This window comes from Pongo abelii, chromosome 13 (genome assembly GCF_028885655.2).
Source record: "Pongo abelii isolate AG06213 chromosome 13, NHGRI_mPonAbe1-v2.0_pri, whole genome shotgun sequence".
Taxonomy (NCBI): Eukaryota; Metazoa; Chordata; class Mammalia; order Primates; family Hominidae; genus Pongo; species Pongo abelii.
This window is the reverse complement of record NC_071998.2, coordinates 62,354,299-62,372,062: the sequence shown is the minus strand read 5'-3', so window position 1 is coordinate 62,372,062 and position 17,764 is coordinate 62,354,299. Positions and strand designations below refer to the sequence as shown.

Genomic DNA, 17,764 nt, shown 5'->3' with positions numbered 1-17,764 from the left:
AGTTCATACAGAAATTCTAGGGACCCAGGATAGCCAAAACAATCTTGAAAAGGAACAATAAAATGTGAAGATTCACATATATTGATTTCAAAACACACTACAAACCTACAGGAACCCAGACTGTGTAGTACTGACATAAGAATAGACATATATAGGTCATCAGAATAGAATTGAGAGTCTACAGGCAAAATAGTGGAAATACATTATGGATTTATAGAATATGTAAAAGTAAAATATATGACAACAATAACACAAAATTGGCCAGGAGGAATTGAAAGTATATAATTATAAGGATTGTGAGGTACTTATTCTGTATGAACATTATCAGCCAAAATGACAATTTTATAATACTCCATACAAGAGCAATACATTGTCTTCAAGTATACATGGAACATTCTCTAAGATAGACCATATTCTGGGCCATAAAACCAACCTCAACATATTTTAAAAAAGAAAAAACTGGCTGGGTGCCGTGGCTCACGCGTATAATCCCAGCACTTTGGGAGGGCGAGGTGGGTGGATCACCTGAGGTCAGGAGTTTGAGACTAGCCTGGCCAACATGGTGAAACCCCGTCCCTACTAATAATACAAAAAAAATTAGCTGGGCATGGGGGAGCACATCTGTAATCTCAGCTACTTGAGAGGCTGAGGCAGGAGAATTGCTTGAATCCAAGAGGCGGAGGTTGCAGTGAGCTGAGATTGCACCATTGCACTCCAGCCTGGGTGACAAGAGTGAAACTTTGTATGAAAAAAAAAAAAGAAAAAGCCCTGAAATTTATATAAAGTATATATCATCTTGCCACAGTGAAATTAACAAAAAATCAATAACAGAAAATATTTAGAAAATGCTCAAATATTTAGAAAATAAACAAAACACTTCTAAATAACCCACAGATCAAAGAGGAATTCACACATGCAAAAAGAAAATATTTTGACTGAATGACAATGAAAATACATCAAAATTTACAAAACGGAGCTAAAGAAGTCCTTGGGAAATTTATTTTAATACATGATTACAAATTATATTAAACAAAAAAGTTATCTGAACTTTAGCTTTAGAAAATAGAACAGTAAATTAAACTCAAAGCAAACAAAGGGGTGCTGTAATAAGAACAGAAATCAATGATATTGAAAACAGAAAAATAAAATCAATGCAGCCAAAAGCAGGCTCTTTGAAAAGATCAATATAATTCATAAACACATATACTGAAACATCAGGAATAAAAGATGGTACAGCACTATAGATCTAACAGACATTGAAAGAATAATAAGAGGCTGGGTGCAGTGGCTCATGCTGGTACTCCCAGCACTTTGGGAGGCTGAGGCAGGTGGATCACTTGAGGCCAGGAGATCGAGACCAGCCCAGCCAACATAGTGAAACCACATCTCTACTAAAAATACAAAAAATTAGCTGGGTATGGTGGTGTAATCCCAGCTACTTGGGAGGCTGAGACAGGAGAATCACTTGAACCTGGGAGGCAGAGGTTGCAGTGAGCCGAGATTGCGCCACTGCACTCCAGGCTGGGTGCTAAATACAGTGAGTTCTAAGTTTCTCTTCAAAGAATCAGTATGTCAGTATGTTCAGTTCTTTGTTCTCCATTTTAAAGTTTAACTTTCTTGTTCTCTTCATCTCTTTGCCCCTAGTTTCAGTAAACAACATTCCCGCCAGTTCTAATCAGTAGTTCACAACTGTTCCCCTGGTCACCTGCTCTGTCCTGAGTAACCCCTGGTCACCTGCTCTGACCTGAGTCACCTTTAGTCACCTGTTCCATAACCGTCTTTCCTGCCGAAACTACTCACCCCGCCACTCTGGCTCATACCCCTGCTCTGTTTAAAATAGCCAGTCGGAATTAGCTTAGATTGTGTGGTCCAACCCTAGCTGATAGGGGAACGACACAGCAGTAGAGACTACCTGTGTCAGGGATAAGAATCCCTTCCCCTCCTTTGTTCAGGTGTACTCTTGCCATTGCTCCATCCGCGAGACACACCCTTCTATAGAAGTAAAATTGCCTTGCCGAGAAAATTTATGTTTGAGTGCTATTTCTTTTGCGGCACCAAAAATTTATTTCTAACAAACGACAAAGCAAGACTCTGTCTCAAAAAACAAAGAATAATGGGAAAATTTTAGTATTAACTCTATGCATATAAGCCCAACAACTCTGTAGAAATGGCCAAATTTTTGCAAAGAAAGAATATCAAAACTCACTGAAGAAGAAATAAATACTCCTTTATCCATTAAAGAAAGATTTAATCATAACTCTAAAAAAACTCTCCTAATTTTTTTTTTTTAAGGAAAACTCCAGGCCCAAATGGCTTTACTGGTAAATTCTATCAAATATTTAAGAAATAATACTGATCATATACAAATCCTTCCAGAAAAACAAATAGGAAGAAATATTTTTCAACTCATTTGATAAGGCTCTAATATCAAGACAAAAAAAAGCAAACAAGAAAATGACAGATGAGTATTTCTAACGAACAAAGATGTAAAAATCCATGACAAAATGTTAGCAAATCAAATCCAGCAATATATAAACATCTTACACACATGCTTGCTCACTCTCTTGCATGCTCATTCTCTTGCATGCGCGCGCTCTCTCTCTCTCTATATATATATGCACCAAATGGATTTATCCTGGGAATACAAGGCTAATTCAATATATTCAAAGCCAATAAATATGATTCACTAAAGCAATGTTCTAAGAAAAACCATATGATGATGTTAATAGATGTGAAAAAAGCTTTACAAAAATATAACATCCGTTTATAACAACTCTCAGTAAACTATGAACTGAAGGAAACATTCTCAACCTAAAAACAGAAAACTACAAACAAACTACAGCTAATTTCCTACTTAATGATGAAAGACTGAATACCTTCCCCATAAGATCAGAAACAGGGCAAGAATATCTGCTCTCACCACTCCTTTTCAGCATGATATTGGAGGTCCTAGGCAGTGCAATAGCAGCCAAAAAAAAAAAAAAAAAAAAAAGACAGGTCATAGAGATTGGAAAGAAGAAATAAGTGTCTTTATTTAGAAGAAAAAATCATTATCTATATAGAAAACACCAATTAACCTATTTTTTAAAACGTACTGGACATAAACAGTGAGTTTAATAAAATCACAATATCACAATAAAATCAGTAAACAAACATAAACTGTATTTTTATGTTTCTAGCAATGATTAATTACTTTTTATAAGAAAAAGCAAAGAAATTATAACAGCCAGAAGAGTTATGAAAATGAAAAATGAGGTTGGAGAATTCTCGCTATGTGATTTCAAGACTTATCACAAGGTAGTGATCAAGGTAGTGTAGTACTGGCGAAAGGACAGACACACAGATCAGTGGAATAAAGACCAGAAACAGACCACATACATATATGACCAACTGATTTTCAAGACAGTAGAAAGGTAACCGAATAGAGAAAAGACAGTCTTTTCAACAAACAATGTTGGAAAAACTGACTATCCCTAAAATTAACAAGAAATAGAACATAAATTCAAATATAAAATCAAGAATTATACAACTTCTAGAAGAAGAACCCTCAGCTAGGCAAAGACATCTTATCTACAACACCACCACCATGATCTAGAAAGAATAATTTGTTAGATGGACCCTCTTCAGAATAAAAAATGTCTCCTCTTCAAAACACACTCTTAAAAGAACGAAAAAACAAGCCAGTTTGGCACAAAACTTATTAAGTATTTTGAACATCTTACAAACAGCCAGCAAAGCTGTCTTTTGTGAGGATGATTTGCATCTGCAGAGGAAATAAAGTGAAGTAAACAACAGATATAAACAGGCTTTCTCTGAAGCCCGCCCTTGTCTGGATCTAGGAAAGATCAACTCAGCTCTAAAACTTTAAAGGTCTGACAGAAACATTTACCAGAGGCCCTGCGGGGCTACCACCTGTGAGGTTTTATCTGCATAACAAGACTGCCTTTGCCCAGGTTTCTCCTCTTCTCCCCCACTCATAACTGTCTTTCCACAATATCCTGCTTTGCCACAATCTGAGCCCCCCATTCTTTCTGTAACCTCAAGATGATACAAAAGCATTAACCATCTTGCCTTTGGGTTTTTTTTTATAGTCATGACTCCTGTGCACACATATGCACACAATAAAATTTGTACACCCTTTTCTCTTGTTAATCTATGTATTATGTTTGTTTTATAGATTCAAATTACCAAACCTTCAGGGGAAAAATTCAAACCTCCCTACAATGGTAAGGAAAAATTTTAAATTCTCCTAAATATAATTTTTTCCAAATTTCCCTGAAAAATGGCTATATTGTATGAGTCCATTGCTAAGAAAACTTCAGAAATGTCAAAATGAGGATAGTTTTGCCTTTTCATTTCTTTATGGAATACATGTTAAAAGAAAAATTCAGCTGAATTACATTTAAAGGAGTTTAATTGAGCAATGAATGATTCACGAATCAGGCAGCCCCCAGAATCACAGCAGATTCAGAGAGACTCCAGGCATGCCTCATGGTCAGAACAAATTTATAGACAAAAAAAGTAAAGTGCAGTACAGAAATAGGAAGGGAGGTACAGAAACAGCTGGATTGGTTACAGGTTAGCATTTGCCTTATTTGAACACAGTTTGAACACTCAGCAGTGTATGAATGGTTGAAGTATGGCTGCTGAGATTGGCCAAGGCTCAGCTATTGTTACAGGCACATACTCCTGTTAGTTAAACTTAGGTTTTCAGTCTTGTCTACCTATTAAATTAGGTTGCAGTTCATCCACAAGGACTCAAATATAGAAATAGGGAGTCCTTATCAGGCTATCTTTAGTTCACTTTAACACACACAATTCCCAGAAACAATCACTCAAACAATTCTGACCATACTTATACCACAACTAATCATTTTAATGGAAACTATGGTCAAATAAAAACACAGGTCACCACTGTTGACATGTTTCTTGATAAAGGAGACAATACACTTCTTAAAAATACTACTATTGGGTGGGCACAGTGGCTCATGCCTGTAACCCCAGCACCTTGGGAGGCCCAGGCAGGAGAATTGCTTGAGCCCAGGAGTTAGAGAACAGCCTTGGCAACATAGAGAGACCCCATCTCTACAAAAAACAAAAATTAGCCAGGCATGGGGGTGCACACCACCTACCAGAGTGTAGTAGTCCCAGCTACTCAGAGGCTGAGGTGGGAAGATCACTTGAGCACTGGCAATAAAATAGCAGGAAAAGAACACTAGTTTGGGAAACTGGAGACTTTGATTCTAGCCCACCCTTGACACGTCCTTGTCATACTGAGAGACAGGACTAGCTGGATTTCCTAGGCTGACTAAGAATTCCTAAGCCAAACTGGGAAGGTGACCACATCCACCTTTAAACATCGGGCTTGCAACTTAGCTCACACCTGACCAATCAGGTAGTAAAGAGAGCTCACTAAAATGCTAATTAGGCAAAAACAGGAGGTAAAGAAATAGCCAGTCATCTATTGCCTGAGAGCACAGCGGGAGGGACAATGATTGGGATATACACCCAGGCATTCAAGCCGGCAATGGCTACCCACTTTGGGTCCCCTCCCTTTGTATAGGAGCTCTGTTTTCACTCTATTAAATCTTGCAACTGCACTCTCTTCTGGTCTGTGTTTGTTACCGCTCGAGCTGAGCTTTCGCTCATTTGTTCATCACTGCTGTTTGCTGCCGTCACAGACCCACCACTGACTTCCATCCCTCTGGATCCAGCAGGGTGTCCGCTGTGCTCCTGATCTTGCCAGGCGCCCATTGCCACTCCTGACTGGACTAAAGGCTTGCCATTGTTCCTGCACGGCTAAGTGCCTGGGTTCGTCCTAATTGAGCTGAACACTAGTCACTGGGTTCCACAGTTCTCTTCCGTGACCCACAGCTTCTAATAGAGCTATAACACTCACCGCATGGCCCAAGATTCCATTCTTTGGAATGAATCCGTGAGGCCAAGAACCCCAGGTCAGAGAACACAAGGCTTGCCACTGTGTCCGGAATTGGTGGCTTCTTGGTCTCACTGACTTCAAGAATGAAGCCGTGGACCCTCACGGTGAGTGTTACAGTTCTTAAAGGCAGGGTGTCTGGAGTTTGTTCCTTCTGATGTTCAGATGTGCTCGGAGTTTCTTCCTTCTGGTGGGTTCGTGGTCTTGCTGGCTCAGGAGTGAAGCTGCAGACCTTCACGGTGAGTGTTACAGCTCTTAAGACGGCGCATCTGGAGTTGTTTTTTCCTCCCGGTGGGCCTGTGGTCTCGCTGGCTCCAGGAGTGAAGCTGCAGACCTTCGCAGTGAGTGTTACAGCTCATAAAGGCAGTGTGGACCCAAAGAGTGAGCAGTAGCAAGATTTAATTGCAAAGAACAAAGCTTCCACAGTGTGGAAGGGGACCCAAGTGGGTTGCCACTGCTGGCTGGGGGCACCCTGCTTTTATTGTCTTCTCTGGCCCCACCCACATCCTGCTTATTGGTAGAGCCAAGTGGTCTGTGTTGATAGGGCGCTGATTGGTGCATTTACAATCCCTGAGCTAGACACAAAGGTTCTCCACGTTCCCACCAGCTTGTCCCCACCAGATTAGCTAGATACAGAGTGTCCACACAAAGGTTCTCCAAAGCCCCACCAGAGTAGCTAGATACAGAGTGTCAATTGGTGCATTCACAAACCCTGAGCTAGACACAGGGTGCTGATTGGTGTGTTTACAAACCTTGAGCTACATACAGAGTGACGATTGGTGTATTTACAATCCCTGAGCTAGACATAAAGGTTTTCCACATCCCCACCAGACTCAGGAGCCCAGCTGGCTTCACCCAGTGGATCCCTCACGGGGGCTGCAGGTGGAGCTGTCTGCCAGTCCCACGCCGTGCACCCGCACTCCTCAGCCCTTGGGTGGTCAATGGGACTGGGTTCTGTGGAGCAGGGGGTGGCGCTCGTCGGGGAGTCTCCGGCCACCCAGGAGCCCACGGAGGGGGTGGGAGGCTCAGGCATGGCGGGCTGCAGGTCCCAAGCTCTGCCCCGCAGGAAGACAGCTAAGGCCGGGCGAGAAATTAAGCGCAGTGCCAGTGGGCTGGCACTGCTGGGGGACCCAGTACACCCGCTGCAGCTGCTGGCCCGGGTGCTAAGCCCCTCATTGCCCTGGGCCGCAGGGCCGGCCACCTGCTCCGAGTGCAGGGCCCGCCAAGCCCACGCCCACCCGGAACTCCAGGTGGCCCCGCAAGCGCCGGGCGCCGCCCCGGTTCCCGCTGGCGCCTCTCCCTCCACACCTCCCTGCAAGCTGAGGGAGCTGGCTCCGGCCTTGGCCAGCCCAGAAAGGAGCTACCACAGTGCAGCGGTGGGCTGAAGGGTTCCTCAAGTGCCACCAAAGTGGGAGCCCAGGCAGAGGAGGCGCCGAGAGTGAGGGAGGGCTGTGAGGACTGCCAGCACGCCGTCACCTCTCACCACCATCTTGGAAGCGGCCTGCCACCATCTTGGGAGCTCTGGGAGCAAGGATCCCCCCGGTAATAATGTAATCTCTGAAAGTCACTTTTAACTTCTCTGAGTCTCATTTTTTATAATGGGTACTAAAAGTCCTGAACAAAAACAGTAGCATCAAATTATACTAGTAATCACTGTATCATCCCTTCCACAACCCCAGTTAAAAAACAAAAAACGCTTAACATTTTTTTATGACACTGTTGTCATAGTAACACAACCTTTTTTTTTTTTTTTTTATGAGACGGAGTTTCACTCTTGTCCCCCATGCTGGAGTGCAATGGTGCAATCTCGGCTCACTGCAACCTCCACTTTCCGGGTTCAAGTGATTATCGTGCCTCAGCCTCCTGAGTAGCTGGGATTATAGCCACGCGCCACTACACCTGGCTAATTTTTGTATTTGTAGTAGAGACAGGGTTTCACCATGTTGGCCTGGCTGGTCTCGAACTCCTGACCTCAAGTGATCCCTGCCTCAGCCTCCCAAAGTGATAGGATTACAAGCGTGAGCCACTGCGCCCGGCCAGTAACACAACTTTTTGTATTGTATAATTAAACCTATCAACATCTGGAAAATCTGTTTGAAGGAAGTTAAATTTCTCCTCTATCTTCTTAGGGTTTCCCTTTGTGACTGACATAAAATAGATTACTACTTGCTAGAAATAAAAGAGTTTACATGATTACAACTCTTCTGGTACTGCCTTCATTTCCTGGTTATTACACTTTAACCTTTAACATAATTTAGCTCCTGTTGTACTTTCATGTATGTGATGACGAGGTACTTTCGTAAACAGTGAGCCACAGTACTCCACCCTTGGTGTACAAAACAGAAACGCAACATTGCTGAAGTTTCATAAAGTCCTATTTTCCTGCAATGGCTCTAAGTCATCTGTACTCAACATAGCAAGATCATAAAACTTTACTATGGGATAACATCATATGCTACTTAGAGAATGCTTTTAAGGAAACAATATCCCCAAATTCTAAGTACCTCGAGTATAAGAACTTATTACACAATTCACTTCCTTGTGTCCCTAGATTACAAGTTTGAAAGTAAATGAAGAGGCTATACTACCTTGTCTTAATGCAGTAGACAAGTAGATTACAATAATTCTTAATTTTATTTTTTGAGACAGGGTCTCACTGTCGCCCAGGCTGGAATACAGTAGTGCAATCACAGCTCATTGAAGCCTCAACTTCCCAGGCTTAAGCAATCCTCGCACCTCAGCCTCCAGAATAGCTAGAACTACAGGAGCACGTCACCACGCCTAGCTAATTTTTTCTATTTTTTGTAGTGACAGGGTCTCACTATGTTGTCCAAGTTGGTCTAGCACTTTTAGGCTCAAGGCATCCTCCAGCCTTGGCCTCCCAAAGTACTGGGTTTACAGCCAATAATTCATAACGGGTACAAAATATTTACCTCTGACCAAGTGTAGTTTATGAAAAATAAAAAATAAAAATTATTCAATACTTTAGGGAAGGCAATTTTAAATCAAAGCATGAACTGGAGTCCTCATGAACTTGGAGAGGCATTGATGGAAGTAATAAAAGCTCTCTACTGCTTTCACCTTTAAAGACAGTAAGACCATGGTTGTGGGCAACAAACAACAATAAAGCCACAGTTTACAGTTATTTTATACTATAATGTGATACAAAGAGCTATCAATGACTAAAACTCCACTCTAGGACATTTTAATACTCTTGGAATGTGGTGACACAATTTTCTTTTTTTTGAGGCGGAGTCTCACTTTGTTGCCCAGGCTGGAGTGCAGTGGTGCGATCTCAGCTCACCACAACCTCCGCCTCCCAGGTTCAAGCGATTCTCCTGCCTCAGCCTCTCGGGTAGCTGGGATTACAGGTGCATGCCACCATGCCCGGCTAATTTTTGTATTTTTAGTAGAGACAGGGTTTCACTTATGTTGGCCAGGCTGGTCTTGAACTTCTGACCTCGTGATCCACCCGCCTTGGCCTCCCAAAGTGCTGGGATAACAGGTGTGAGCCACTGCAGACACAATTTTCAAATCACGAATTAACCTTCAGAGCCTCAGCCTATTAAGAAATGCTGGAGGCCAGGTGTGGTGGCTCACACCTGTAAATCCCAGCACTCTGGGAAGCCAAGGTAGGCGGGTCACCTGAGGTCGGGAGTTTGAGACCAGCCTGACCAACATGGAGAAATCCCGTCCCTACTGAAAATACAAAAATAGCCGGGCATGGTGGCGCATGCCTGTAATCCCAGCTACTCGGGAGGCTGAGGCAGGAGAATCACTTGATCCCGGGAAGCAGAAGTTGTGGTGAGCCAAGATCGTGTCACTTTCCTCCAACTTGGGCAAAAACAGCAAAACTCTGTCTCAAAAAAAAAAAAAAAAAAAAAAAAATTTGGAACTGAAAAACGGCCAATGTGTATTGCCACACACTGGTAAACATGAAGGAACAGATAGATATGTAGAATATGGCCGGATGTGGTGGCTTGCGCCTGTAATCCCAGCACTTTGTGGCAGACCCTAACTTGAGGTTAGGAGTTTGAGACCAGCCTGGCCAACATGATGAAACCCCATCTCTACTAAAAATACAAAAATTAGCCAGGCATGGTGGTGGGCGCCTGAAATCCCAGCTACTCAGGAGGCTGAGGCAGAGGTTCCAGTAAGCTGAGATCACGCCACTGCACTCCAGCCTGGGTGACAGAGAGAGACTCTGTCTCAAAACACAAAAACAGACAAAAAAGACCTGTAAAATGTAACTGTTTACTTTTGTTTGATGAAAGAACAAAATAATAACAGTTTTTAAAAACTAGAAATCCAGACCCTAAGCCAACTTTCCAAGTTTAGTTTTCTTTTCATTTAATGTATATTCAAAATAGACTGAAACCTCCTTTTGATAGGCAACTTTGATTACTGTTCATGGATCACCAAAAGTTATGCAATGAGAAAAAAGAAAAAGTAACAAGAGCAAATGAATGAAGAAATAATAATTTATGTGGAACAAAAAAACAGGACATATAAAGACAGCCCGGGATTATCTGTATTGTCTATGAAAGTCAACAGGATTCTTGTTCATTTTCCCTCCATTCCCTGGTCCCTCCTCACAGGGTTTCCTATAAACATTATTCATACCACTCTTCTACCTTTAAGTCTTTTCTAGACCTGTCTCTCTGGGTTTCATTTTATTCTTCTGCAGCCTTACCTTGTGTCCTCTGCATCTCTTTCTCCTTTTACTCACACCTAGCACTTTTTGCAACCTGCCCAGAATTATCTGTGGAGTCTCTCTCTCCAAATAGATGGTAAATTCCTGGGTGTCACAGATTCATTTGCTATCTTCTTTTGACATACAACACAGTGTCTTGTACATTGAGGATGCTATTTAAAATAATTGCAAATTGAATCCAGTTTCCTATCTGTCATCTTTAACAATCTTGTTTTCGCTCAGAAATTAAGAGCTCTGATTGGAATAATAATCCCCAGTATAACCATGGACTGTTCCTAGAGACAATTTTGTTCTTAATATAACACGTGAATTATAGTAAATTATCTTTCACATCCAGTCCAGCTTCTTGGTTCTTGCAGGTTACAGCAGACCTGGTTACACAAGACAAGGTGTTCTAACAGGTATTATTTTCATTCTATAAAGGAAAACTCTACTTAGGGACCTGGCATTAAAATAAAAGCCAGAAATAGATTATGAAACTTTAAAAAATCTAGATGCTAGTTTTGAATATACTGTTTACTAGCTTACAGAGTAAGACACCTAATTTTTCTAAGGCTACCTCCTCATCTGTTCTTGCTACCTCTACAGGGTTGTTATTAGAATCCAACATATGTGACAGAGGTTTGAAAATGTTAACTTTGGCCGGACACGGTGGCTCACGCCTGTAATCCCAGCACTTTGGGAGGCTGAGGCAGGCGGATCATCTGAGGTCGGGAGTTTGAGACCAGCCTGACCAACATGGAGAAACCCCGTCTCTACTAAAAATACAAAATTAGCCGGGCATGGTGGTGCGCGCCTGTAATCCCAGCTACTCGCGAGGCTGAGGCAGGAGAATCATTTGAACCTGGGAGGCAGAGGTTGCGGTGAGCCGAGATCGTGCCATTGTACTCCAGCCTGGGCAATAAGAGCGAAACTCTGTCCCAAAAAAGAAAAAAAAAAAAAAGAAGAAAATGTTAAATTTAAAATAAATATTTGTCCACTCTGAACTCAAATTCTGGGGTTAAAATATATAATATATACGATGTGGCAGTCATTGGCCCTTGGCCCCTTAAAGTTTTGTTAAAAATAATTGACAAGAGGTAGATTGACTAATAGAGAAAAGGCTACAAATTTACTTAATGTGCATACACAGGAGCCTTCAGAATGAAAAGCCAACTTCTCAATAGTTTCAGAAACTTATATAATATCTTGAGGTTACAGAAAGAATGGGGGCTTAGATTCTGGTAAAGCAGAGCAGGGAAGAGGTTTGGCCAGCAAAAGTGGCCTGGTTATGTAGAGGAGCCTCCCTCAGAGAGACTTTTAAAAGTGTCCTGCTCTCAGTCTCTCCTGGATCTGGGGAAACAAAGAGAAAGGGGAGGGGTATGACTGCATTAATGGAGATTCTATACGGATACAAATTTTCCCCACTTAAGACAGCTTTGCAAGGCCACTTTTGTCAGGATGGTGAAGTGGCAGCCATTTCAAAATACGTCAAAGAAATATATTTTGAGGGTAAAATATTTTAATTACCGGCTGGGCGCGGTGGCTCACTCCTGTAATCCCAGCACTTTGGGAGGCTGAGGCAGGCAGATCACCTGAGGTCAAGAGTTCGAGACCAGCCTGACCAACATGTAGAAACCCCGTCTCTACTAAAAATACAAAATTAGCCAGTCGTGGTAGCACATGCCTGCATTCCCAGCTACTCGGGAGGCTGAGGCAGGAGAATGGCTTGAACCCAGGAGGCAGAGGTTGCGGTGAGCAGAGATCATGCCATTGCACTCCAGTCTGGGCAACAAGAGCGAAACTCCGTCTCAAAAAAAAAAAAAAAAAAAAAAAATATATATATATATATATATATATATATTTTAATTACCTTCAATTACCTCCTTAGACAGGCCAGCTTGAAGTACTTGGGATCTTTTCCTTTCCATTTACCCTATTTCCCCAAACAACACCAGCTTCCTGAACATTCTCTGAAGAATTCCAGCAATAATTCTCAAAATTCCCACCAATAGAATATGATTTCTGGTTTTAAGGGACTTCTTAAGTGTTCTGGTTTCAACCTTTTACGCTTAAAATTCCACTAGAAAGGATACATCATTCAGACCTTAAATAGTACAAAGACTCCACTTCCAAAATACCAGTAAAGGTTCTATAATACCAAAGCTACTTCTACATCCCAATTCTTACTAATAAGGATTTTATTGATCTAAGACATATTCTCTGCAATGCCATTCCTAATCCTTATTTGTGGAAGTGATGCTGTATCATGGCTCATGGTGGGAAAAACATACATAACTGCAGGGGTTTTCTCAGCTATTTATAGCAGATCTTTACCGTGTTTATGAGGAATGGGGAGGAAGGAGAAAGAAAAGACCTGGACCACTGTTGAAGTATTTACTACCTTTTAATTGTGCTTGGATTCTGGAAAATAGCATTTATGTTTTGACTATCTTCAAACAGTCAAAATATAAATTTCAAATATTTATGTTTTTTCAAATAAACTACACATAGGTACACACTCATCTAAAGAGAGGAACAGGCTAACAATGAAGTTTTAATCATTTAATATCTTTCTCCTGTTGTATTTTAGAACAAATTTTCTTTCCTAATTTATTATGTTCTTTGCAGCAATAAGTAATCAGTTTTTCACTGAGTAATATGATATTTAATAATTACTTATTTCAATGAAATTGACTGAGATTTCACCTGGAGTTTGGTGCAAAATTTAACTCAATGCTTAAAAATACCAATTCTTCTCTCTTAGCCAATAAATCTTTAAAATGTAATGAATACAACTGATATGAACTTCATCTTCTAGTTTCACTTAGTCTGATACCCTAAATTAATAACAAAAATAATGGGTGAAATTTGGGGCAGGATGTGAAGGGGCTTGATAATCTATCAACTGGATAAATAATCACATTGCTATGTTAGTTTAAGTGGTAAACATAAAACTATAGAAAGTCAGTCTTGGCCGGTGCTGTAGCTCATGACTGTAATCCCAGCACTTTGGGAGGCCAAGGCGGGCAGAGGTCAGGAGTTCGAGACCAGCCTGGCCAACATGGTGAAACCCCATGTCTACTTAAAAAAAAAAAAGTCAGTCTTCAGGGAATAAACAGACAAATTAAACACTCAATTTTAACCAAGACCTTTTACATTCTATACTGTTTCTTCTTGTCATATATTCTATCATGAAGGCACTTAACTTTGTTCATTTCTCTTTAGCTATTTCTCTTTAGAAAATATCAGCAAGTCAAAGACTCTTCTCTGGCTATGACCCTAGTATAGACTGAGAATCCCTTATCTAAAATATTTGGGATGAGAAGTGTTCAGATTTTTTTTTTCCCCAGGTTTTGAAATATTTGCTAATACTAAGAGTTGAGCATTCGAAATCCAAAAATCTGAAATCTGAAATGCTCCTATAAACATATCCTTTGAGCATTATGTTGGCACTCAAAAAGTTGCAGATTTTAGGACATTTTGGATTTGGAATTTGGGACGCTAAAACTGTATTATAAAATATAAAGCTTTTGTGGGCTGGGTGCAGTGGTTCACACCTGTAATTCCAGCACTTTGGGAGGCTGAGGTGGGCAGATCACCTGAGGTCGGGAGTTTGAGACCAGCCTGACCAACATGAAGAAACCCCGTCTCTACTAAAAATACAAAATTAGCTGAGCGTGGTGGTGCATGCCTGTAATCCCAGGTACTTGGGAGGCTGAGGCAGGAGAATCGGTTGAACCTGGGAGGTGGAGGTTGTGGCGAGCCAAGATCGCGCCATTACACTCCAGCCTGGGCAACAAGAGCGAAATTCTGTCTCAAAAAAAAAAAAAAAAAAAAAAAAGCTTTTGCATTCCCCTTCCTATTACCAACTGTGATACCCAATGCTTATTAGCATGTAAACAGTTGTTTTATTAGAAGATTCTACAATAAGGCATATAATGTTCAGATGTCCTGAAATAAACATATTCTTAAAAGAAGAAAAACCATGCAAAAATTCTTTCATAGTAATGCACTAAAAAATCCATTTATTTTTCCTTTTCATTAACTACAAATATATCAAAATGGAGGCAAGTCAAAGTGTTTAAAACATACAGACTATAAAAATTAGCCATTTAAATCATAGGTCTCCATTCAGATGCTACAAACTCAGACTGCATGGAGATCAAGGACTCACTTTGTATTGATCACTGCATATAGCATACATTATTCCTCAGGTACCTGCTAGTGAGTGGTATGCTCAGTTTCTAAGCACTGAGAACGAGTACAGCTTGGATGGCTACAGATGGAATCTACTGATAAATTAAATTTGGCCTAAAGCTGCCTGGGTACATATTTTAAGTCTGGCCTAAAGGTTTCTCTCTATATACTGAACTGTAACATAACTTGATGTGTAAACTGACTGTAACCTACTATTGTAACAGTAACCAAGTCTCGGCCAACCACAGTCAGCCAACTGTTCAAAGTAGGTTCAAATAAGGCAAATGCCAAGCTGTAACCAATCCAGCTGTTTATGTACTTCAGTTTTGGACAGAAAAAGGAAAGTGACCTTTGGACAGTTTTGGACAGAAAAAGGTCACTTTCCCTTTTCTGTCCAAAACTGTTATTGAAGCACATGGTAGCCCTTAAGAGTTGCTCTGAAACTACTCTGGTTCTGGGAGATGCCTGATTCTTCAATCATTCTTTGCTCAGTTAAACTCTGTTAAATTTAATTTGTCTAAAGTTTTCTTTTAACATAACCTATCAAAATTGTGATTACAACTAGTTTAAGGAGACTCTGGTTTCCTTGAGTGCTTGCTCAATGAACAAATATAAGTAATGAATGCCAATTGATAGACAATACAATAATACAATGCCAAGGACTGAGGCAAGAAACTATCACGAATTTAACCATAAACTGGCCAATATATCTCTCTGTCCACTAATTTGTCTTCATTGAAAAATGAGGACAGTGATACTCTATTAAGCAACATTTTAGGGGTATAGAAATTCTTCCCTTTAAAAATAGAGGCTAAAAAAAGGAAAGGGGTTGGTTAATAAAATATTATCTTTAACGTCTTGGTTTGGCTAATTTAGTTACAAGAAAGCTTTGTAGCAAAGAGGGAGCAAGCACATGGTTAGGAAGGCAGCCTTATGGTGGCATAACTGTCAGAGGTGTGTGAACCAGAGCAACTCCATCTTGAATAGGAGCTGGGTAAAATGAGGCTGAGACCTAGTGGGCTGCATTCCCAGATGGTTATTAAGACATTCTAAGTCACAGAATAAGATAGGAGATTAGCACAAAATACAGGTCATAAAGACCTTGCTGATAAAACAGGTTGCAGTAAAGAAGCTGGCTAAAACCCACCAAAACCAAGATGGCCACTAGAATGTCCTCTGGTTGCCCTCACCGCTACACTCCCACCAGCACTATTACAGTTTACAAATGCCATGGCAATGTCAGGAAGCTACCCTACATGGTCTAAAAAGGAAAGACATGAATAATCCACCCCTTGTTTAGCATATCATCAAGAAATAACCATAAAAATGGACAACCAGCAGCCCTTGGCTCTGCTCTGTCTATGGAGTAGCCATTCTTTTATTCCTCTACTTTCTTAATAAACTTGCTTTCACGAGATCCAAGAACCCTCTCTTGGGGTCTGGACTGGGACCCCTGTCCTGGAACATAACCTATTTGGCAACACCTCAGCCCCCCATCTAATTTTCTCCCAAATAGTAACACCTTTTTCCCTACAGTCTAGAGGACCCCCTCCCCCCGACCAACCAATCCCCCCAGCCAACTCTCACATTATAGTAGACATATAAAAGCAGAACTTCTCTGGTGACAAAGCTCTCTTAGCCTCCTGCTGCTGGAGTCCCACCCATCACCACTGGAGCCCTTGACTCAACTTATGTAAAATACACATTTTTTTTTTTTTTGAGCTGGGGTCTTGCTCTGTCACCCAGGCCAGAGTGCAGTGGTGTGATCACAGCTCACTGCAGCCTTGACTGCCCAGGCTCAAGTGATCTTCCAGCCTCAGTCTCCTGCCTCAGTCTTCCCAGCAGCTAGGACCACAGGTGCGCATCAGCATGCCTGGCTAATTTTTTAAATTATTTGTAGATATGAGGTCTTGCTATGTTGCCCAGGCTAGTCTCAAACTCCTAGAATCAAGTGATCCTCCTGCCTTAGATTCTCAAAGTGCTGGGATTACAGGTGTGAGTGACTGTGCCTGCTTCCCTCCCCCACTTTTTTTTAAACCACTGGTTTAGTCAACTCTGAAACCACAGGGGTATCTGAGTAGAGGTGAGATGAGATGCAATGATAAATTTAAAAGAGGAGAATTTACTTATTCAATGCAATGAAGTATGAATAGGTAAGGGGTACACCTGGGTAATCAATGGGAATAAAAGTTGAGAGGCAATAAATCTGGAGGGGTTAAACACCTGGATGTGAGGGCCAGAAGAGTGACTCTGTTCAATTAAAATATTTAATGAAAAGGAAACAGTTTTTTAGGGAATAAAGCATCCTCATGACATGAAACTCTCAGGCCAGACATCTCTAGAGTAATGCTGGTTCCAAGGCAGGTTATATTAGCTCTTTCCTCTTTCACTTGAAATATTTTTACGATGAAATCTACTTTCAATGAACATTTATCACACAGCTTGTAAGGTCTGGGCTCCCTTCTCCCCATTTAGGGCAGTTCTGTTTTAGCCTGTTGTATTCATGGGACTCCTGGATAAGCGTTTTATTAAAGAATTTGACAGCTGAAAAGTTTGAAAAACACTGAACTAAGATACAGGATGTTTCAGTGCCTTGGCTTTGTGAGTATCTATCTATTTGGTACAGAGCAAGGCTTCTCAACCAAGACACTCTTGACATGTTGAGCTGGATATTTCTTTATTGTGGCGGGCTGTCCTGTGAACTGTGGGATGTTTAGCAGCATCCCTGGTCTCTTTACACTATGTGTCAGTAGCACCCTTCCTGGGGACAAACTCCATCCTCAAGCCACCTCCTTAACTGAGAACCACAGATGTAAAGAATTCACAGGTCCATTTCCAAGCTCTCAGACCCCAACCTGTTTGAGGACTGTGCTGTTTTATACCAGCTTCTCTTTTCTTTTCTACTACTATGGCAAGGTTAAACATGGGCTAACGTT

The 17,764-nt window shown here is 41.2% G+C and overlaps 1 protein-coding gene across 7 annotated transcripts in view; it reads right to left on the bottom strand.

Moving 5' to 3' along the window:
• Positions 1–17,764, bottom strand: part of C13H9orf85 (chromosome 13 C9orf85 homolog) — a 75,855-nt gene that overhangs the window by 17,854 nt on the left and 40,237 nt on the right. The window lies entirely within an intron of this gene.